The sequence below is a fragment of the Macrosteles quadrilineatus genome, unplaced genomic scaffold (assembly GCF_028750875.1).
Source record: "Macrosteles quadrilineatus isolate MER2022 unplaced genomic scaffold, UCM_ALF_1.0 Scaffold_9__3_contigs__length_116548681, whole genome shotgun sequence".
NCBI lineage: Eukaryota > Metazoa > Arthropoda > Insecta > Hemiptera > Cicadellidae > Macrosteles > Macrosteles quadrilineatus.
The window spans coordinates 108,928,372-108,952,443 of record NW_026542602.1 but is presented as its reverse complement, the minus strand read 5'-3'; the positions used below and the strand labels follow the sequence as shown (position 1 = coordinate 108,952,443).

Here is a 24,072-nt window from a genome sequence, read left to right as displayed (position 1 = left end):
TTTTGGGAGGGGGGGGAGAAAATGTTAAGAACAAATTTGTTATATTCCAAAATTGATGAGAATATTATTTTTAAGATTTGACCTCTTTTCAATATATTTAATACAACACTACGAATATAGTGGTTAAAACTGTTTACAAGACATTCACATACAATTTGTATAACATGCTCGAGGTACTCAGGTACAGTATGAGGAGTGCCATACCTTGTCAGGCCATATAGGGAAGACATGACCTTGACTACCAAACTGCCGTCTGGCTTGTCAGTGGGTCACCGCTTGCAGCCACAGTCTCAGTGTGAAACTACCACTTACTGTATCAATGACGATTTTCTCAATTATTCAGTGTGTTAACTACATTGCCATTGTTTATGTTATTTGTAGGTGAACTGTCCCAGCTCTGGTCTAGTTTGACATCTAACATTGATTGACCTTTTGTATATTGTCATTGATTGATAGCCCTATGGTGTTACTCACGTCCAAAATTGACATTGTTTAGGATTGAACCAACAAACCTTGGATTTGAGGATACTCAAACAAATACACTGATTTACAAACATAGGAATGACAAGATTTATTAATAATACTGTACTAACTTGAATTATTTTTTCCCCCTAAAGTTACCTGACAAAGTGGGCTCCTTGGACTGATTATAGCATACAAAGAAGCTAATTGCTACATTTACTACACTCATTTTTTTCTGCAATCCAGTATTCCAACCAAACAACACATAACAGTGTGCTTTTAATCTTTATTAGGCACATAATACGTGTATCGGTACCCATAAAAACAAGTTGGCAACACAGATAATACGACTACAATTAGCTGTGTTTCCCATTTTGTTCAATACTTGGAGATAACCTAATCTAAAAACGTGTTGTATAGTGTTTGAAATACTAATTACTTATATGCTTTATAGTAACTGAAGGAAAATGTAATGTGTAACACTAGCAAAGTGCCACTTGGCACACTAGTTACACAAATAACTACCTATTGAAAAATCTTGCAAATAAGTTCACAACAAAAAAGGGAATGTTTATTGTGTTTTAGTACTAATATTTTTTGTAATGTATTTTACTGTGTGGTAGTTTTATGTGCTCTCCAAAGAGATATGATTGCAGAATTTGAAAAAAATAGTTGCCCTTTTTAAAAATTGTTAAAACAGTTCTCTAGTATCACCATTAATTTTGAATAGTACACACAACATCTCATCGAACATGAGTTTATGTTTGGTGTTATTGGCGGAGTATGCTGATATCGACCTGATGTTTTTCTATAATTGTTGGGTGGAATCCTTCTTTGCCCTTTAGGTTGTAATACTCCTGGACTAGCAAATGTATATAATTTTATATTGTTTATTTGGTTTAAGTAATTTTGAAATGGGTTAAATGAGAAGAATAAAAAAACAGCAAAATTTCCACAACATAACTGGTGGAACATTGTGATTGTCTGCAGCTGGCCCACAAATAAGGAAGTGTGTTTATTCTATGGTATCACCTAGCATCATTATTGATTGCCATAATATGCTACTAAGTATTTCCTTTTATCAATGTTATCATGATATAATAAACACACCATCACTTAATTTTACACTATGTCCTATTCCTCCTATTGTATTTGATTCAATAATTTGTGGGGCAGTTTAAAATTTGATTTTATCAATAGGTTCAATAATAAAGTTATTTGTTTACCCTGTAACAAAATTGCAGAGAATATTTATTGCTGTACCTACATCGCTGAGCTAGTCAATAAAGGGTGTGGCATGCAAATGCCAATAAATTTTAATGTTTGCTTCCTCTCATCATAACCACATATTTTTAGGGAATTGAAGTTTAGCATCACAAAAGCTTTCACTGTAATTAATTATTTTGTAAATAATTGATAATTAAATTGATTTGACTATATTGATTTCATTGAAGGAAGCTTAATTCAGAAAAAGTTATTTTCACTAGTGGTGGGAATCACCGAATGAAAATAACCGAATCAATCGGTTATTGATGCTGAATAGACTAATTCGGTTATTTTATCCTGGTTCGGTTAAATTAGTCTTACCGTGCGATTCGGTGATTTAGTTATTTAGTTGATTTAGTTTGTCACAATATCAAGTAACTAAAATTTATTCGGCGATTCGTTTGACTAAAAATCACCGATTGACGCTAAAAGACTAAATGCAATTCAGTTTCCCATGGGATAAAAATTAGTTGTAGTTTGTGATAGTGAATAATAACTAAAATTGATTCGGTGATTCATTCAACTAAAAATAACCGAATGACGCAAAAAATAACTGATTGATTATTCGGTCATGGAAACCATTCGGTTATCCCATCACTAATTTTCACCTAGGAAATGTATAGACCTACAGTAATTTGCAATTTTCTACATAGCTATAGTGTAAGCAATAGAAAAGTAAGAACAATGAAACATTCAATGGTTCACTTAAGAGGTGTCTAGCACCAGTCGCTGGTGTCTAGAGCCAATTCTATTTGTCATATCCCCTTCCGTTCTCCTTTTCTTCCTCGCCAAATTATACTACAGAGATCACGCTCTATGCTATGTGGCCATCGTTTTCGGGCTCTTCCTTGCTCGATATTAGTACATTTCCACTCCAACATACCAGAGCTAAAAGTGCATGGTTGTCCCATGAGCTTGTATCATCTGTATCTTACTTATCTGGGGGTAAGCTCTATATCACAGAGTTACTGCATTATTTGCTAAAATCTATTGGCATTAGCAATTGGCAAGATTTGCATTCAGGGCTCTAGGACTGCCTAGCCATGTCCATCAAGTGTATTAATATAATATTTATCTAACTACAGTACATTAACGATTAAATATTTTACTTTCTTATATACAGGCTATAATATGATATTATGTCAAGCGAAAATCAGTTTTCAATGTTTTCAACTCAATTTATTTCTGAACCCTAATAATAAACTAAACATTTATTACATACTGAGTTGAGGCTTTGCTAATAAACATTTCCAAGAGTCCTAGCAGAGGGGCAATGACGTAACAGCCAAGTCTATATATAGCAGGGCTGACTCAAGCTTATGTTACTGACTCACATTATAACTTAAGCAAAATATTCATCCATGCGTAGTCATTCATTTTACTCCAGTCTTATTCCTCTCCATGGTTTGGTAAGACTTTGATTCCTAAAAGTTTTTAGCAAAGTCCAGATTATTTAAATATTGTTTGTTTATAAACTTTACATATTTACTGTAAAAAGGATTATAATAGATTTTTACTATTTTATAAATAGGCTTAGTGCACCAGTAATTGATCACCACCCGGTATGGCCGTTTTGTATATAAAAAGCACCATATTAAGCTTTTTGTTTTACCAATTGTATCACAAACCGAGCATGATTGGAAAATACCATGTATAATATTTTTTTAGGACTATTGATACACATGAATTTATTGAATACAGATTTTTGAAAAACCTTCACAAAATCACGAAAAGAACAGCAATACATTATGAGTTTTACAGTTACATTATGAGACACAGCTGTAAACGTATTTATTGAACAGAATAAAACAAATGATTGTTACTTTAGAAACATGAAATAAAAGACATTTTATAATTTCTATAAATATTTTCTATAACTTTTTTCCCGAACATCAAGTAATCTATGGTGTAGTCCTTGCTCAATAGTTACAACTAATGGTTTTCCCTTTGTACCATATTTTGTAATTTGCTTGTAGGCCTACTGTGGATGACTTGTTATAAACACATGTGACAGGTCTTTTGTTTACATCTTTCTTGTTATTTTGTTAAACCAACATGGTTACTTGGCAGCTCATAAGGCCAATGTTAAATTTTAAAATGAGTTGTGTAGCGAAATAAGAATTTTCCTGAGGTAGTGGATGTTGTCAATCAGGTTTTTAGGCCCATAAGTCTATAATTCCAAAATGTAATTAAAATCCATAAGCTGGATTTCAAGATATATATTACAGACTGACAAACAGACAAAGCTCGTATTAGGATTACTAGGTCTTTTATCATATAACTTAAAATTAATTAAGTTAAACTGAGTAAAAAACAAAATAAAATAAATATACTGTGTAGTAGTAAGTTACTTTAATAGTAACGAATAACACCATAAAATACAAATATTTGTATGTATATAATCAAGGATATTTTTGTTAACAGTTTTTGAGGGATCACGGATGTTTTTAAAAATGATGTTAACAATGAACAGATAACCTCCAACTCCAGGATCAAAAGTCAGGCATGTCTTACATTCCTACTTCCAGATGAGTCCCACACATGTTGACTTCAATTGTTCCCTCTCCCTCTACATTCTCCATCTCTCTCAGTCAGACTGCCCCTCCCCTCCCCTACTACAACACCATCTGGTTCACATTGCCACTCAAACCATGATTGAAAATGCACATTTTTGTTAATGTTGGTAGTATAATAATAAATAGGCTTATAATGATTGTTTAAAAACTTTTTTTATCACAGTAGAGGTTTCTTGAAAAACATTTACAAGGTGCATGCTCGCTAAAGATATCATTCCTAAATCTCATACATTTGTCAACTTTGATTTAAAATGTTTGGCACTGGCAATTTTTCCGACAACAATTGGGTAGCCTACTAATTTCTTATTCAATATACAAAATAGACCTACTATGAAACACCTATAGTGCATGGCTACCTAAATATCGCAGAAAAATAAGTCAGTCATCTTTAATGTCACAAAACAGGTTTTTTACCATGCTCTGGCACAGCTAGACAAAACAGGTGACATTGTCAAACTATACTAAAATAAACTGGCCTATGGTAAATACATACTAACAAGAACAAAAAATCCACGTTGATTTCGCTTTAAGAAACTAATAAATACTAGCCTATAAAATTCTTTCCAAACAAAAATTCAACCATTTCTAGGAAAATAATTTATGTTGGTGCACACTATCAAAGGCCTTGGATGGATCATAGAATACTGACCCATCCAAGCTCTGTGTTATTGAATTTGCAAAATGATCCACAGTGGAAGTGGTACTGTACTTCGAATTTTCTAAAACCAAACTGTCCAATATAATAAGTTATTAGAATCTAGAATATAGGGCATTTGATTGAATGCAACTTTTTCAAAAATCTTTAAAAAAAAAGCTAAACCTATGCTTGAAAATATTTTTGAGAGTAAACTGTAACTTTAATTTGGGCTTGATTCACTTATGGCCAATCAATCTAATTCAGCAAATTATCTTTAATTGGTGTAATTGAGTCAGATACAGCTACAGTTCTACAAACCGAATCGCTTACATTTAGAATGTTTTAAATTTCATTGATAGTGTAAATACCCTCACCACAGCAAACCTGAAGACTAAGTGAATTTCCATTTGCCTGATTGGATTAACACTAAAATTTCTCTTTTAAAATATCACACATTTATTCTCTATTTAAATAGCATTAGTTTAACAAGTATACTTAGGTTTGATGCAACAAGGAGGGTAAAATGTGTTTTTTTTTTAATGTTACCGTAATTATTTTATATGAAATAAATGCATTTTCCGAATTTCATCAAAAGATGTGATCATGAACAAGCAAACTATAACAGTTGTCTTACTCTCCATAAGAATAAGATGGGAATTTAAATTTAGGCTACAATTTTTTTAATTTACTCCATAACCACTAGGTGCATAATAACGGTTCAATATACTAAATTATTAGTTATTTAGGCTCTAAAAATGGTTTGGAAAGAAATTGCTAAATTTTATGTTTTTTCCATGGTAAAAATTGGGGGAAACCAATTTTTACCCCGTAAAACCCACCATAAACCCCTACTCCTATAGTCCGATCATGCTGGTTCGCGAACTCATTCAAATAAACGTAGGTTTACATGTTTATACCAAATTTCTCCGTATTAGGAAACAAAGTTTGAAACACAATAATAAAGAATATATACTACAGGTATATATAGTCAATGATCATTATATATCATATACATCATATATATAGTCAACCTAAGAAGCATTCAAAAATTGCAAAGAGTGCAAATTTACTGCTTTTGTTTCTCAATAAAATTATCTAATTTTTCAGTCACTCAGTTCATTGAATTGCGTAAATTCAAATTTTAAGAAAAAAAAACAGGCTAAATAGGCTAGAGTTTTTTGACAATCACACAGTGGAGTAGTGTGTTTTCTAAACAAACTCCACAGAACCTTGCTGCTATGCATGTTCTCATTTTCTCATCCTGTAATTTAGTAGGCTACATAAATAATAGCAGAATTATGTGTTCTTCACACTAAGCAAAGAATCTACAGCTATTACAAACTGTGACAGTTTGAAGTCACAACATAATGAGAGTTTAAGACATAGCCTAACTGTCTTCCAAACAGGGAGGGGCTCTTATCAAACCTGTGTTTTCGACACGGGCTCAGTTGCTCAATAGGATAAACAGAACAAATACGTACACTGCTAAACACACAGCAACCTTATCAGCTGCAACAGGAAAATGACAAACTTGATCTTAAAATCAAAATTTTTTAACAGTTCCTTGTAGGAATACAACCTTGGCTGCAGTAACTATTTTCTATTTATCTGTCAAAGTATTATTTACAATAGGGCCTACATTATAATCTAAATATTTCCTGATTTTTTCTGCTTTGTTATTTTTAGTTTCTAGTTCCTGTTCTCATCACATACCACAATTTCTCTGTCTTGCTTGTAGCATTTTTGTTTATAATATTGTTACCACTATTCTCTAGCTTCACAATTGTCAGTCACAACATTGTTATTGTTTTTCCTCTTGTTAATTTAATGCTGTTAATTTATTTTTATTAATTTATTGTTAGTTAAATTATTGTTATTTACCAAGTTATAGCGAATTTCCCTATAGGGAAAAGTACCTAGCTATTACCGAGGTGGCAAGGTAAGACCTGGAGCCAGGGCCGATAAAATTTTTCATTTTGATGTCGCTAGAGGCCAAAAACACTATTCCTTCATATTTATATATATATATTATATTATATATACGTCCATGAACGCAATAACTTGAGTAACTTTGTCTGAATTAGTGATTTAGATTAAATTTGGTTTGAAGGTATAAGGCTGGATAAACTTGAATGAGTTCGCGAACCTGCATGATCAAACTTTGGGAACAGGGGTTTACGGAATGAAAATTAGTTTATCTTATTTTTGACCCTCAAAACACATAATTTCCCAATTTCTCTCTAAACCATTTTAAAGAACTTAAAAAAAACAAATAATTTGGTATGTCAAAGTCTTTTTGTAAGGTTATTGGTTACGGAGAAAATTTAAAAAATAGCAAATTAAAAATTGTCATGTTATTGTTATGGAAAATATTGTAAAATGTTGTAGTTTGCTTGTTTAAGAAAATATATTGATCAAACTTGGCAAATTTTTTTACTAAGCTACTCATATTTTACTAAAAGACATACGTTAAGGTAGAGCCTACTTGTTAAACTTAATGTTATTTAAATAGATTTAATTTAAAATCCATTCAGGCAAATGGAAATTTGCTTAGTCTGCAGGTTTGCTGCAGCGGGGGTATTTTTTTAACTCTTGATATGTCTAGCTTTGTTATTTATTGTTATCTCTGGTTAATGTCAAACTGTTCTACTTCACTATAGGTATCATTGCATATCACTTTTTGTAATTTCATGTGTGTATTGGCAATTTTCCGTAGGGAATAAATATATTTACTATTTTTTATTGCATTATAATGTGTTGCTGAAGACCATTTAATAAGTACGGTAGGCAAAGAATCCATAGGAACAGATATAGTTTGACTGACTCAACATGAGAGGTGAAAGGGAAGGACAATATAAACATAAACAATAATCTTACTAATATTATAAATGTGAAAGTTTGTGTGTTTGTTTGTTTATTTGTTTGTTTGTTTGAAGTTCAATCACGCATTAATTACTCGACGGATTGGGCAGCAATTTGGCATAATGATAGCTCACGTTTGCGATTAACATATAGGCATATTCTTATCTCAAAAATCCTTTTGGGCTCCGCCCCAGTGGCTCTGGAGTTTCCCATGTTAACCTTGTTATGAGTACTCATATTAAAATGTAATTAAAGAATTTAGTCAGCTGTTTCGACCAAAAAGGTTGGTTCTATGATATGCAAACACATTAAAAGTTATAAGATTTACCAACAGGGTGCAGCACCATTATTTTTTTCATTTATGAAACCAGCTAATTTGACCTAAGCAGCAACAAAAAAACTGTGATACGCAATGAGAACAACTGTCTGTTTGCAGTTATGTTTATGTTTTTAATTTCACGAATAATTTGTCATATTTTGTGAATCTTTAATAATTTATTTTTTTCTGTTGTTTGGGTGAAGTAGTAGAACATTATGGCTATGGTAGAAGTGTAATACTATAGTATACCGTAAATTTAAAGAAGCAAATTTTATTATACTGTGTCCTCCCCCATTGCAAATGCAAAGCTTGAGTACAACTGTACTAAGCATTTTATACTTATATGCCAATCCCGTACGAAGGACGGGTACTCTGCTAGTATTTAATAAAACCAAACCTGCTGGTCTTGTAGCATGTTTAAAGATTTTGCAACTATAAACAAGCAAGTGAAAATTTCAGTACAAACCATATAGGCCAGTCATATAGTACATTAAAATCGCAAACTATTGGCTAGTTCTGATTTTTTAATATGTTGTTAGGGACACTACCAGTAGTATATATCCAAGTTTGCAGCTTCGAAAGACCTGTGCTTAAAGCGTAGCACTCGAAAAACCACCTAATTTTCGCATTTGTTTAGTTTGTTTCACTATATCTCCTAAAATATGAGTTTTGCATAAAACATGTAAGTTACGTTTTTAAAGTATATGAAATTATCTACAATTTGAGACTAGAACCAGCTCTGTAGGTACAGTAGTTACCAAGATACAACCCTCAAGGATAGGCTTTTTTCTTAAATAAATTAAATTTTAAGAGTTGATCAACTTTCAACACCGAAATTGGAGAAAATACTCATTTACAGCTTAAGTTATTAGGAACAGATGTTTTAGTAAATTTAATTAGCTTTAATTTAAGCACAGAACGACGTCTCTAGACCAGATAGTTCTCGCATAACGCTAATAAATAAAATCATGGGAAAATTTAATTTTCGCTAATGGTGTTATCTTTAGTTATTGCTAGGCAACCATAATAATCTTTACATATAATTCAGCAAGTAAAATTTTATGTCACTCCAAAAATTGGAAATGCTTTCCTAAAAAGTAACATGTTAAGGTTTGGTCAACTTCCAGCCCCGAAATCAGTGAAAATACCTATCACAGCACAGCACAGTCACCACTGCTCTTTTGTGATTCGTCAGACTGAAATATTTGAATGCCAATTGCGTTCACTGATTCGGTAGCGCGCCGGGGCTTCGCCCGCGCCTGTAAAGTCGGCGCGCGCAGTCAACGTGTTAATAAGAAAAGCCATTGGAAAAGATCTTGTAATAAATCTTATGAGTCTTAATTTAAGCATAGAACAATAATATATGTTGGCATGGAGGCTTTTTCGCAATGCTAAGATATATAAAATATGAGAAAATAACATTCTTTTTGAAAATTTGCTTTAGTTGAGTTATCACGATGGTTTGAGGAGAAATAAAAACCCATTTTCATCCAAAATAAATATATATTTAGCCTATTAATAATGTACAGTATTTAAAATGAATATAACATGCATTAATACAAGAGATATTGTTGGGTTAAAATAGTTCAACTGTCCGCTTCCTGGGTGGTTCAAAATTGTCCGATTCAGTTTGAAAAATAGGTAGTGGATCGTCGACATCGTCGTCATCTTCTTCTTCGGCAATCTGAATCACGGTGCCATCTTGGCTAGAGACACCGGAGCGAAATTTGCAAAGCAAAGTGCCGAGCATTCAGGCAGGTACAGCCACCTCCGCTACAGCCTATCTTGCACCCGCATGAGATAAATGTTAGAAGGGAGGGGCGCCACTTAATCATTGTTATTGGAATGAGCCCCTGATCTGTCTTCTTCCATCCCCTTTGAGTGGCATCTTTTTCCACCCCAAACCACATCTGAACTTGGTGGTAAGTTCGGAAGACATGGAATTTTGCACCATCTGTTGGAGGCAAACGGGCGAGGTCAACCTTCGAAGAAGCGGCTGTTTTCACAAAGATTTTGTAGCGCAGTCTCTGGAGGGTGTCCTCGGTGTAGTATCCTCCGTACAGACCTACTAGGCACTTCGCTCCCGCATCTGAGATGGCTTGGTGGGTTGAATTAGGTTGGAGGAACACTTCAGCTGTGATGATGAGTTGAGGGTATTTCTGGATGGCGCACCACAGTTTATTTTTCCCATACACACAAACGGCAGAGGTGGTGTCACACCCACTGAAGGTGTGGAGAAATAACTCGAACCCGGAGGGGATTTTCAAAACTCCACGATTGAATGAGTTTGACGAATGTTGTAAGGGACCACAGTTACCTCTGCCACTTTTCTGGGAAAAAACGTTCTTCACGGCTGATCCCAAACCATTGCGAATGACGAGGAGGTCAACATCCTCAACAATGATTAGCACTGATTGAAAAGATGTGCTTTTATCAAGTGCCAACTTGATGATGTTGCAGTCAGCATCCTTGACTGCCTGCTTCGTCTCAATTCCCTGTATTTGGAAGACGAAGCGTATTAGAGAAATCAGTTGTCGTTTGTTTCTGTCGTTGGCCAGCAACTTCTCCTGGGCCATTTTTATGATTGTCGACTCTTTAAAGACTACTTCGTTGCACGGCAGAGAATCATGGCGCCTTATGCGTTCGGCAGTTTTTGTGTTCTTTTCTGCCCCATCCTCAGGATATCCGTAACACACCACAGCAACGTTCCGTGTGAAATGATTGATGGTGTAGCTGACGTACCCTGCGACAATCCAATAGTATATGTAGAGTCGCTACGATGCCATATCACCTTGTGCAATAAGTAACCCCCATCTACCACAACAAACGTGTTGACTCCTACTGAGATTTTTTGAGGTCTCCCATCACTTACGATTTGCCAGAATCACACAAAATTTTGACTTATTATCGTAGCCTATCGTTAACTCAAGATAGCACATTAGCGAAAAATACAGTTTTCCCATTATTTTTATTTATTAGCGTTATGAGAGAACTATCAGGCCCAGAGACGTCGTTTTGTCCTTAAATTAAAGCTAATTAAATTTACTAAAACATCTGTTCCTAATAACTTTAGCTGGAAATGAGTATGTTCTCCGATTTCGGCGATGAAAGTTGGCAAACTCTTAAATTTAATTTGTTTACGAAAAATTGTCTATCTTTTGAGGGTTGTACCTTGGTAACTACTGCACCTACAGAGGTGGTTGTGGTCTCAAATTGTAGAAAATGTAATCTACTTTAAAAACGTAGATTACATGTTTCATGAAAACCTCATAGTTTAGGAGATATAATTAAAAATAATAAATACATGTAAAAATTACATGGTTTATCGAGTGCTACGCAGTTAGCACAGGTCTTTCGAAGCTGCAAACTTGGAAATACACTACTGGTAGTGGTCCTAACAATATATTAAAAAATCAGAACTAGCCGTGTGTTTGCGATTTTAGCGATTTCTAGTGTACTATTTGACTGGCCTAATATGAGCTCCTCATTAAATAATAGAAAAAAAGTCAAATACACTACACATATCACATTCCACTGTTGACAATGGTCCAATCAAAAGACAGATAATTAGGACAGTTATTGTGTGGCAGAACAATGAGGGAGACTAACACCCTCCCTTCCTGTCCAGTCTAATGTGGCAATTATCTGGGTGAATCATCATTAAGTGTCTGTCTGATACAGGGTTGGTACTTCAAGATGTTTATCAGAAAATGCATCCTTTCTTTCCTTCAGACAATAATCCTTGTGGAAAATCATAACGATATATTAGCCTAGTTCAGTTTTATGATGATAGCTTAGCAAAGGCACAATCAAAATGTATCACTACACTATAAGGTAAAATGTGGTCAATACAAAGCTTGAAGTAAGTCCAAAAACCCCAATAACTTAAATAAACAAAGAATCAAAATACAAATAACAGTCCATACAGGCATTAAGTACCTGATGATAAAAATGTACTCTAAACAAAAAAATAACCCATTATTTAAGAATTAGGCCTACCACATTCAAAAAATCAATGTATTAAATAATTTAATGAAGAATTTAGATTATCAGTTTGTATTACTCATCAATTGACTATGACGGTTTACAGTAGTGGAACCAACACTAACCAAAGGATTTGATGTTGTAAAGGCATCATATGCACTATGCAGGTGTAAGTGTGTGAGTACCCGGGTTGGGTGTGTGGGTGCTGACCGGGTGGGAAGGTGGGCACCCGTGGGTTTAACCTGTTCACCCACACACACACACACACTCTGACACATCCCATTCAACCTATCTGTCTGGTACATGCTCACAACCTGGGTAGGGAATTTAATTTTTACTTCACATTTATAATACAGTAGGCCTACTGTAAAACTGTTATGTTCTAACAAAGTGAAATAAATAACATTCGAAAAAGAGTAGTTTTTTTTTACTAGTAATTTTAATTTCTCGGCCCGTTACAGGGTAAAAATACTAGGCTACTGGTACTGTAATATGTTGTGTACCAAGTATAACTATTGACATTCAACTGTATCTCCTGATACAGTACAGAATCAAAGCACAAGCGTTTTGGTTTTAAAAATCAGACACGTGTCAACAATCAGATCCTAGTCAAGCATTAAGGATATGAGAATTAACACTTCACCGTGTTTTATATTGTTCCTACCTAAGAAGGTAATAGGGGTTATGAAAAATAAAACACAGTCAAGACAGTTTTAAACAAAAATTTAGAACAAGTGGTTAAAAAGAATAATTCTGGTTCCTAAACTTTATTGCAATACTTTTGGATTCTAACAATTTTTAAAACCCAATTCTTTCACATATATTTACAGTTACAGAAATGCACATCACCAAAAGAACCTGCCTTTAACATATTATTTACATCGTGACACAATTTTTGCAACTAATAAATTAGTCATTTTTGTGGCTGGTTTGAAAATAAAAAAATAAATAACTTCAAAAAAGCTCATGAAGCTGAATCCCAGCAATAATCCTAACAATCCTCCGCAATTGGCGACTGTGTCCCTCATATCTGAGACTCTGACTCGGGAGATTACATTGAATTGATCAACATTGAAATACACTGACAGGCGAGCTAAGTCATCGTATTGTGTATTATTTTTAAGCTTAATAGATGCAAAAATATTTTTTACTTTGCCAAATTTTTGAAAACTACTCTCTAATTCAAAGTTCAGCCAAGTACAGCCAGGAATGCAGTAGCAATCTCTTCTAACATCTGATATATCCTCTCTTTCATTCAAAATGGTATCGCTTACATTATCATATATGCTCTGTAAACATCTTAGTGAGGAATCTGTACAGTAAGGGTATCCATATCTTCCTATTATTCGGAGAGCATTGAAGGGCATACATCCACAGATACGCATTGATGTCTTAGTGAAGCACTCCACCTGACACGCAGACTCGCTGTAAGAATTAAAATATTCCAATTGTATCTCATCTTGAAATAAACACTCTCTGTCCGTTATATCAACAGATCTTAAACTCTCATCTGCAGATATTAAGAATGGTGTCAATTTGATATGAGAATGCTCACCAGTCGGAATACGCATGAAAGCTTCGGTCTCAGAAAACCCTTCGGGCGAGTGAACAAAAGCCTTAAAGCCTGAGTACGGACCAGAACATTGTTCTTGCCACTCCTCTCTATGATCTGCAATATCAAATGTCAATCCACCTGCAATTCCTCTTACTCTAGATCTAAATGGACGTAGTAGAGAGTTATGTCTCAGTTCCTGTGGATAGCCTTTCTCTAGGTCCCAGTAGAGTAGGTTTTCATCATAGGAAATCTCCCCCGGCATCGGTCTGTAATGTCTAACTACAATCTCCCCTGGCAGACTGTTGAATACATAACATAACCCGTAACTGGTAACAATTGGTTTAAATAACCGGCAACAATCTGTTTTCTTACTTCGCCAATAACAGTTAGTGATCAATTTTTGGCAGGGTATCGCTGCATCGAATAAAAAGTCGAAAAACTCTTCGTCAATGGTAATATTGACCTCATCTGCAAAGGTATGGATATTTTCCAAGCAAACAAATTTGCTGAAATACCTGAATTTGTTATTGTACTTTTTACTGTCTAAATCATAAAAAGACTTCCGCACAGGGTTGTTAGAACATACCAGCACAGCTGGAAATGGAATTTTTGCGATAGATAAGCTCCTTGGCTCAAATACTAACTGAAATTCATTGTTCATGCTAGTCAAATAAGCATTTTTCACAACTATTACACTTAAACTTAAACAAGTAACAAATATCCCCAGCCATAGAAACCTTTCATGCCTTGGAATCGATGCAAGTCTGATATATCGAAGCCCATGAAGAGAACTACACTGACAGTATTCATCCAACAGCTTATAAAAGTAAAATAAAATAGAAGTATTTTCTTTCTTATTTGATTTCACTTTTTCATGATATCTTCTCACGATTCTAGTAGAAGGAAATGTATCTTTATTATTGATGCCAAGGTTTTTAAAATCAGATAAATAAAGCATTTTCAATAATGTTGACAACTAAGTTTTCCCGAAAGCTTTAAAAAAGTAGCTGGATAAGTAAACTTCACTTAATTGTTGTGCATTGGTATGTTATCAGCGCTCTAGCTTCTAGAACAAGCTAAACATACGACATATGTGGCGGTATGCATAGGCTATTTTTTATCAATAACAACTCACACTTGAGCATTTATACACTACAAAGTTCAGATGAAAACAGTAGGTAAGAACTAAAACTTTGAAAATTTTTGAAACTATATACTGTAGGCTAATTTTACCACTAAACAATACGTAAGAATGAAGTTTTACTTTACTGTGGGAATGGTGGGAATGTCAATTATATAGTTTGTGACCCGGACAATTCTTGGTTGAAGATGGTTTTGGTTCAGTGATCTGAATAAAGGTAAATTGAGCTGTCATTGAAGCATCAAATTGTCATATTGTGATGTTAAAGAGCGTTCATTTGTAACAGTTTTTCTGTAAGTAGTTTCACTTGTAATAGGTAGTCTTTTAAAATCAGTAATTCTGGTGCTTTGCCCAAAAACAATAGTAAGATACTTTAAGAAGAGCAACATGCCTACTTCAAACCGTTTAATGGTATTTATTTACTATAGGTGCCTCCAAACAAACTTTTAATTTGATATCTTACTTCATAGTTTTTTACCTCCTGAATCCAAATAAAGGGACCTCCCTTTATTTTTCACCGCTGATGATTATTACTGAAGATATCGCCATAAAAATATACAACATTAGAATAAACAAGGTAGGACGGATGACATATACAAGTGGAATGAACTGTGGGTGAAGTAAGCCTACAGCTGATTATTATCAACCACACGACAAGAGACTGGAAGATCTAACTCTGATTCTGACCGGCATTCTGCATTAGGCCTAATGACGACACTTCATTTCACTACAACTAGAATAGTAGAATACCATAACCAATACAGTGCTGCTACGCTAAGTTCAGGTTAAGTGAAGAGAGTAACATAGATGATGAGACGAATAACATCGTTGATTACAAAATATTATCATTGAATAGAGAAATATGTTTTCCCTAACATGCCTTTTCAGACATAATAATTTATAAATAAAAATATTTTTTAAAAATGCTACGTTTTTAAACGCACTAAAAAGTATAAAATAATTTATAACATGTTGAGAGAATAAATACTTGTAAGATTTAAAACGAAAAACGTGGGGCGCATGCAGGTTTACAATTAACTTCACCTATTGAACTATTATGATCTATTGCATGCGCCCCACATTTTTCGTTTTAAATCTTGCAAGTATTTATTCTCTCAAACATTTTTTAAATTATTTTATACTTTTTAGTGCGTTTAAAAACGTGGCATTTTTAAAAAGTATTTTTATTTATAAATTATTTTCTAGTTTTTAGTCTTTAATGTGTAAATATGTTAAATCTATTTTATATAGCCTCTTAATACATAACCAAAACCCAAAACCTTATTATCTGTAATCAGATGTTTTATCTTAACTTTGAAATTATTGTTTTATATTTTTAGAATATCACGGGAGCAGAACCTGTACCTCTTAACCTCTGTTCTTCTAACTGTCAAATTTAAGTATTTACAGCTGACTTAAATTAATTTATATGTTTACATTATTTTAAAATGTAAACATGGAAAATTTTGAAGCCAAAGGGGCGTAGCCCAAGGGAAATATGAAAATTAAATGATATAATATTGCATTGTCATCCATTTGTGAGCTATATTTCAAGTTTCAAGTCTCTAGGTCATCGGGAACTTCGTTTAAAATTGATATCAAAATTTGTAGGAAAGCAAGCTAACAAAAACAAGCCCATGGGGCGTAGTCCAAGGGAAATATGAAAATTAAATGATATAATATTGCATTGTCATCCATTTATGAGCTATGTTTCAAATTTCAAATCTCTAGCTCATCGGGAAGTATCAAAATTTGCAAGAAAGCGATTTAATAAAAACAAGCCAATGGGGCGTAGCCCAAGGGAAATATGAAAACTAAATGATATAATATTGCATTGTCTTCCATTTGTGAGCTAGCCTATGTTCCAAGTCCTAGTCTCTAGCTCGTCGGGAAGTTAGTATAAAATTGATTTCAAAATTTGTACCGGACAAGAAAGCGAGCTAATAAAAACGTTTTAAAAAGGAGTTTGTTAACGTTCTAGAGGTTTGGTTTGGTAAGGTTATGTTAGAACAGCACCATTTTATTAGGCTATGTAATTTCTAAACGGCAAAATATACCTAAATCAATAAAATATAACAATAAAATACTGGTAACAATAATAAATTACATTTAATGTGTAGGTAAACTCAACTTGTTTTATAATTGATTTTCCTTTATAATAATTTAGACATAATCCTTAATAATAATAAAATGACAACAAAGTATGGTTTCTTAAGTCCATAGTAGAAGTAAGTTTGAACATAGCAAACACATGGCAGCTGTCATAAACTTAAGACCAAGAAGGCAATGAGGATCAAGATTACAAATTCCAACACCCCTCCTTAATCTTGATCCTTCATTGAGGTAATACCAAGGTCGGTCAAGTCAAACCATCATGCTTGATTTTACCAAGTGATTTGGCCAAAATGTCAGCTACCATACTGGAAGTTGGAACGTAATTTAGCACAACTAGTTTTCTCTTGATTATGTCCCTGACAAATAGCTGTTTACGAATTATTTGTTTGGTCTTGTCATTCACTGTTCTCTTCAGTAAAATCTTTATTGCTGGCATTGTTTCACAATTCAAATTTACACGCTCAAGAAATATTCCTAGCTCTTCCAACAAGTGCTTCAGAAACATTACTTCCTTGCATGCCTGAACCATTGCTACATACTCTGACTCTGTTGAGGAATTTGTCATGCATCTCTGTTTCTTACTACCCCAAGACACAGGTCCTCCACACAGTTTAAAAACATATCCGGTAAAACTTTTCCCATCAAAGTTGTTTCCATGACTGGCATCAACAAAACCATTTAGAGGTTCTTCATCAGCTGTGTACAATAAGATTTTGTTCTCTTTAACTACCTTAAAAAACGTTTGGCGCATACTTAAAGTGCTCCTCAGAATGACAGGTGTTATGCTGACTCAATTTCGTCACACTAAAAGTGATACCGTACCGGTATTAGGTCTTGTACTCACTGACAAATACATAAGACTGCCTATCAGCTCTTGATACTGCAAGTTGATACTGCTTACCTCTGGCTTTTTAGGGTCTAGCCCTTCTTCCATAGATGTGTTGGCAGGATTACAGTCCATCATATCAAATCGTGTCAAAATTGTCTCAATGTAAGCTGTTTGATCAATTCTCAGGATATAATTTTCCTTAGTTATTCTCATGCCTAGTACATTTTTAACATCACCAAGATCCTTGATTTCAAAATATCCTTTTAACTGTAGGTAGTCCTATACATTTGATTTTTACAAAGCTATAATAGGTAGCAAGTTTGCCTTGTGTAAACAGTGCAAAGATACACGGGTTCTAACTCTAGTTGTGTAAACCCCATTTCTTGCAATACAATTTCACATTTTTCATTCCACACTTTCGATGCCTGCTTTTTAAAACCATATATGGCCTTTTTAACTTTTTTTTCTGAGTAATTTTTTACAAAACCCTCCGGTTGACGTATTTTCCTTCCTTCAACTCTTCATTTAAAAAACGCATGTTACACATCTAGGTGATCAATGGAGGATAAGTTGAACCTAAAAGCTAGTGCAAACAAAACTCTCAAACTTTCAAATCTTACCACTGGCGAGAAAGTATCCTCATAGTCAACACCATATTTTTGCGTAAAATCCTTTGCTATCAGTCTTGCCTTATGCTTCACAATCACTCCATTACGGTCTTTACCACCCACTTACATTTTACAACATTTTGACCTTGAGGTAGATCAACAAGAGTCCATGTGTTATTCTTAATCAACGAGGTATACTCCTCCTCCATAGTATACTTCCACAAATTCTTATTCGGATCTTCTACTGCCTCTTGATAACTACTTGGCTCTAGATCCTCACGGGTAACTATGTAGGTAACAAAATCAGGAAACATTATTAGGTTTTCTTACTCTTAGAGGGTACCTACCACCAACATTAATTTTAACACCTTCCTCTTCATTTCTCAAATCAACTTCAGAAGATTCTTCAGTTCCAACATCGCCATCATCTTGCACAATGTTGATACCTACTTATAGAGGATGAAGCTTTCCTCTTCTGCCTCAGGATTCCTGTAAGGTTCATCGAGTTTGGGGGTCTGGATGCTTACTATGGTCTCGACTGGTTGTACAGTTCTGTTTCACCACCACTATTTTCTTCACCACCATTATTTTCTTCACGATCATTATAAAATGTTTTCGAAAAACTTTACATCTCTAGAATAAATCACTCTACAGGGAGACTTATGGTCGACAAATTTGTAACCTTTGACATCCTCCCACTGTAACCTACAAAAATGTGAGGAACACTCTTATAGTTCAATTTGGTCCTTCTCTCCTTAGGATTATGCACATAGCCTATGCAACCAAAAACTCTAAGGTGACTGCAGGCCCACTTTTAAAAACGGGCAGCAAGGGCGCCGGAGGTTTGAGGGCGGCCCTGGGTGACTGAGGTCCACTTTCGATCCAGTCCATTTCTCCTGTGGAGCGACTCCAAAAACAGCTTTTATAGGACTTCGGTTTATAAGATAAATAGCTACCTCCACAGCATAGGTACTGCAGTAACCCTTGCTAAAATTTGAGTCACTTAGCATGCTTCTAGCCTTTGCGACCTCATTCTGATCAGGAATGGGGTATGTTACACTTCCATATCTGTTGAAGCACTTAACAACCGAATGAGTAATATTGATTGTTTAATTCGATAGGCCTATATCGTTTGGTTAGTAAGGTAAGGTTTTTTTACAAAGCAAAACACTTTAATGCTTTATTAGGCCTAATTAATTTTGACATGGAAAAATAATAAAACATTTGCCATTTAAATTAATAAATAACTGGTACTCCAGCCCCATCTTCAAACTCTCTAAGGGTCCTCCACTTCTTCCTTGTCCTCGTTAGACACATGCTGCTGGCCCTTAACGTCGCACAGATGGTTTTTACCCTTATCCAGTTTATCACTAAACTGTAAGGTTTCTTCCATTTTTCTGTTAGGCGTTCTGCCATTGCTCTGAGCAAGGCCCAGCATTCCGTCCACAGACGTAACTAGTGGGGTAAAAGATGAATTTCTGGTTTCTGTTATTGTTAAATATTTCTTCTTCTCTCTTTCTTCATTCTCCAACACTTTTTCGTACATGGGAGGTTCAAGTACAACGGAGCATCAGTGTCAACGACACGTACATCGAATAATGCTTCCGTCTGAAACTCCCATACACCCCTACAAGCCAAGTCTGCTTTTAGTGCTGCAGTATCAAATGACCCTTGCTCAGAGATCATTGGTTCTCGAACACAGTTTCCCCATGAGTTAATGTCATAGCTAAAATTATTTAATTCTCCATCAAGCTTCCAAGGGTATCCCTTACCTCATTATGTCTTCTTACTATCAAACCACCTGTGCGACAGTTAAGGGCATGTTCCGTATTGAAGTTTTTGCCACAGCCATCACATGAAGAGGGGAGGTGTATAGGAGTTTTCCCATATCTTAATGCAAGAGCATCTCTGAACTGCAGTGGAGAAAGATCTAAGTTAAGTTTTTTCAGAGGAATGCATGACAGCCATCCACTGTGTTTCGCTTTAGTATTTGCTCCTCGCAAGATAATATTTTGTTGTTTTAGAGGAAGATTTTGAATAAGGTAAGGTAAGGTTAACCTAACCTAACTAACCAAACGATAGGCTATAGGCTATCGAATAATCGATATTTTCATTCGGTTGTTTGTGCCAACTGATATGGAAGTGTGACCCAGGAATGTATTGAGTAGTGACCTGGTGCTTTATTGCAAATCCATTACAGACTCCTAGTCTTGCATTCATGTAGGATATTCATCAATTTTTGATCAATAAAATTTTAAAAATATGCAAAATTTACACTTTAGTAAATTGGTCAGCTTGAATCAAGCATATTACACATGAGGGATTTACAATAGTAGCGTTGATGATTGTACACTGTTGACTTTTTGGAAAGCACAAAAAACAGATAGCTGCACTTTGTTCCAAACTTCTGTAGGGTACCTAAGTTAAGTAGGCCTACCCTATTGTTTCTCAAGTTCGGTTATTTTTCAACTCAGAGCTCTGCACTACAAAATCAAACTGGACAACGGTTACATTGGCAAGAGAAAATGAAAATAAGCTATTAATCAGTTGAAGAGAACATCAGTGTCAGAAACAACAGACAATACACACTCCAGCCAAGGCCCCACTAGAAAAACTTTTTTTTTCTAGTGGGGCTTTGCTCCAGCTCTACTCCTAAGTAACTTAACTTAAAAGTTAGGTCAAGACCTAAGCTTAAGGGTAACGGTAAGTTAGTTAGGCTAGTTTTTATTCTCCTGTAGCTTAGTCCTGCATTCAAATTGTCACTTGCTATTCCCCATCACAAGCTTAAGTTAATTGTTGTTTACTTTCCCGGAAATTTGTTAAATACCCTACCTGTTTAACTGGTAGACCTATATTTTACGACAAATAAATAAAACTTAGGTCTGCATGAGATCATTACGAGAAAAGTGGGATGGTCCAATGACTGAAAGATCTGAAAATAGAACATTGACTGATGCAACTAATTCTATTTTAGATGAAAGAAGATTTTACTTACATTAAATTTTACACCTTTGGCTCGGCTAATCCACACATGAAACTTACTAAACCTAATTTATCACCTCACAAATACCGCACATTCACACATTCACTCATAACCCCCTCATTGAGTCACAACAAAATCTCCCGAAATGGATATGGCAACACCTCTTGTTTGACGATTGTGTGTGACGTAGAGGTGCATTTCTTGGCCAATCAGAGAGCTAGGTTACCGTTACTTTAGCAGACCGCAGTTGGTATGGCCTGAGCTCTATGAGACAGACAGGAAAACAATAATAGTTGCGCGAGAACAGGATATTTCTGCACAAAAAGTATAATATAGCATCATTGATTATATAAACACTTGACAATGAATAAATGAATTACGCGCATATATACGAAAGAATTTTATCAAATTAAACCAGAGGTGAGGTTTATAATTTGACCCATGGTTCTTGTCTTATACCCGAGTGTTTTGTTTCAAATTAGTTTTTTTTTTACAATTTTAGGAAATATATACATTATAACAAAACGTTTCGAGTTTGGATTACCGTACGCATCCTGAATACGGTGGCATGCCATAGTGCATAATCTCACAGTACCTAATACAAAGTGTCTAAAAGTGAAAACGTATCATAGTGCATAATCTCATGGTGAAACCATAGATAAAACATACGTATGTTTTATCTATCTATGGTGAAACTGTCTCATAGTGCATCTTGTTCCAATTTGTTTTATAGTGCCTAGTGGGCAAAATTCCTATAGTGCATAACGGAAATTGGAGGTTTCCGCCATAGATTAAACATACTCCCTTAGGAGTATGTTTAAACATTACTCCTTAAGGGAGTATGTTTAATCTATGGTTCCGCTTAATAGTGGAACAGCCAAATGACACAAAAGGAACACCAACTATTGAACCTCTAGCTTAAAATATCGTGCAAATTAATTTAAGTATTGACATTTGACAACAAAAATAGCTTATCTCTATTTCCATAGAGTCTCATAGTGCATAATCATACAGTGCCTAATCGTGAATTTGTCTTACAGTGCCTGATTCTAATTTTGTTCTATAGTGCATAACATGCACTATACTGTGAGATGATGCACTATGACATGCTACCATGTCTCTGACCAAAACACCGAGATGGCGGTTTGACGTAAGCCTCTAATTGGTTTGTTTACAATAAATTAGTGCTCAATAATGAGGAAACACAGTGCATAACATTTTAGCCTATGTGATTCCCAGATTGTTCCATTCCAAGAGGGCAAGAGCCTGTCAAACTCCTTGGTATAAACCCTTAGCCCTGTCTCAATTGGATAGACCAAAGCCAAGTCTGTACTAACTAAGTACCGTACTAGTACAGATAGAAGTGTATCTTTTAAGACGTCTGAGGGACCAATTGCCACAAAGTACCCATAGAATGGCTTTCTTTGCATTTTCCAGACTCAACCTCATGTGTACTATGGGATACTAAACTAGCGGATGAAAATAAAAACTTAGAACACTGTGTGCAAGGCCATAAAAACCAAGTTTAAAATATACTTGGGAATGTCCACTTGGGCTCCACACCTGGGTTTATGCTTAGGAATAACTTTACCAAGCTTGCTTATATAAGAGTTCAAAACAAGTAAAAAAAAAACTTATTTTAAGCTTACGTGCTGAGTGGGCTACTATGTAACTAGCCAGGATAATCTCGCCGATTTTTTACAAAAGAACTGTGTAAAGAAAGGTTCGTGCAATTGCGCAAATAAGATGATATAATGAATAATATAGACTGATGTAACAAATTTGTTGTCGTCAAACCGATTAATTTTTTTAACGAAATATCAATTGAAGGGGTTTGCTAAGAGTTGGCAGGACCGCCGGCCAACTTGGATTTTCTGCTTATAACGCTAATGTTAATAATGGTTGAAGCATATTACGGCATTGTTTATTCAGATAAAAAGTTGCAAAATACAGTATCACATTTTAAAGCTATTGAAACCACGGATGTGATTTGCTATCTATTTTTTTATTTTAGTTGTTAGTATTTTGTTTAACTACTAAATATATTGACTTAAACTGTGTTTTTTTTTTAACCTCAAAAACAAAAGTTTTAAAAATCAAAAATGTAATTCACGTTGAAAATATATTTAAGAATCACATACAATTTTCTGCTTGGTAATCAGGCTTACGGTGCATGATTAATAAGCTTCAGCCAAGGCCACACTAAAAAAACTTCAACGTGAACGCATGTTTTTGCTGATCGGTGCTTGGACAACCACTGTTAAGCCTGGGGCATCTGACGGTCAACAACAATGCAAAATTATTGACTACTGCCGACTCTTAAGATGATCTGTTAACATAACAGATTATTTACATTTCACCCCTTATCTGTATTATATGATTTCCTTTGTTGTACCAATTTATGTTTACAAGTGAGTTCTGTTGTTGGTTTAATCTTATGTTTGTATCTGTATGATAAGTTCTTTTCTCTCAAATGGATCAGATCAATTATTTTCAAGTTAACATTTTAACCCTCCTTAACTGAAATGCCAATGGGTTTTGAGATAAACGGCGTGTTTCTTTTATCGCGTTTATGGCTAGAGAGCATTGATATTGCATGTATTACTGAGACACATCCAACCGATGTGGAAAATTTCAAAATTATGGGTATTCTATACAATACTAGCTGTAACCCGCGGGCTTTGCCCCGTTTAACTCCTTAATTTTCAAGATTATCTCGTTCGCATGGCTCAATC

General features: G+C 34.7%; 1 protein-coding gene across 2 annotated transcripts in view; it reads right to left on the bottom strand.

Moving 5' to 3' along the window:
- The window catches only part of LOC129002209 (integrin beta-PS-like), a 49,385-nt gene extending 27,838 nt beyond the window's left edge, over nucleotides 1-21,547 (bottom strand). Inside the window, exon 1 of one of the 2 annotated variants that reach the window (XM_054429854.1) lies at nucleotides 21,350-21,547. The gene's annotated coding sequence lies outside the window, so the exon portion shown is untranslated. The remainder of the gene's footprint in view (nucleotides 1-21,349) is intronic. The other variant, XM_054429853.1, reaches the window with a different exon arrangement.
- Between the last annotated feature and the right edge of the window lie 2,525 nt (nucleotides 21,548-24,072).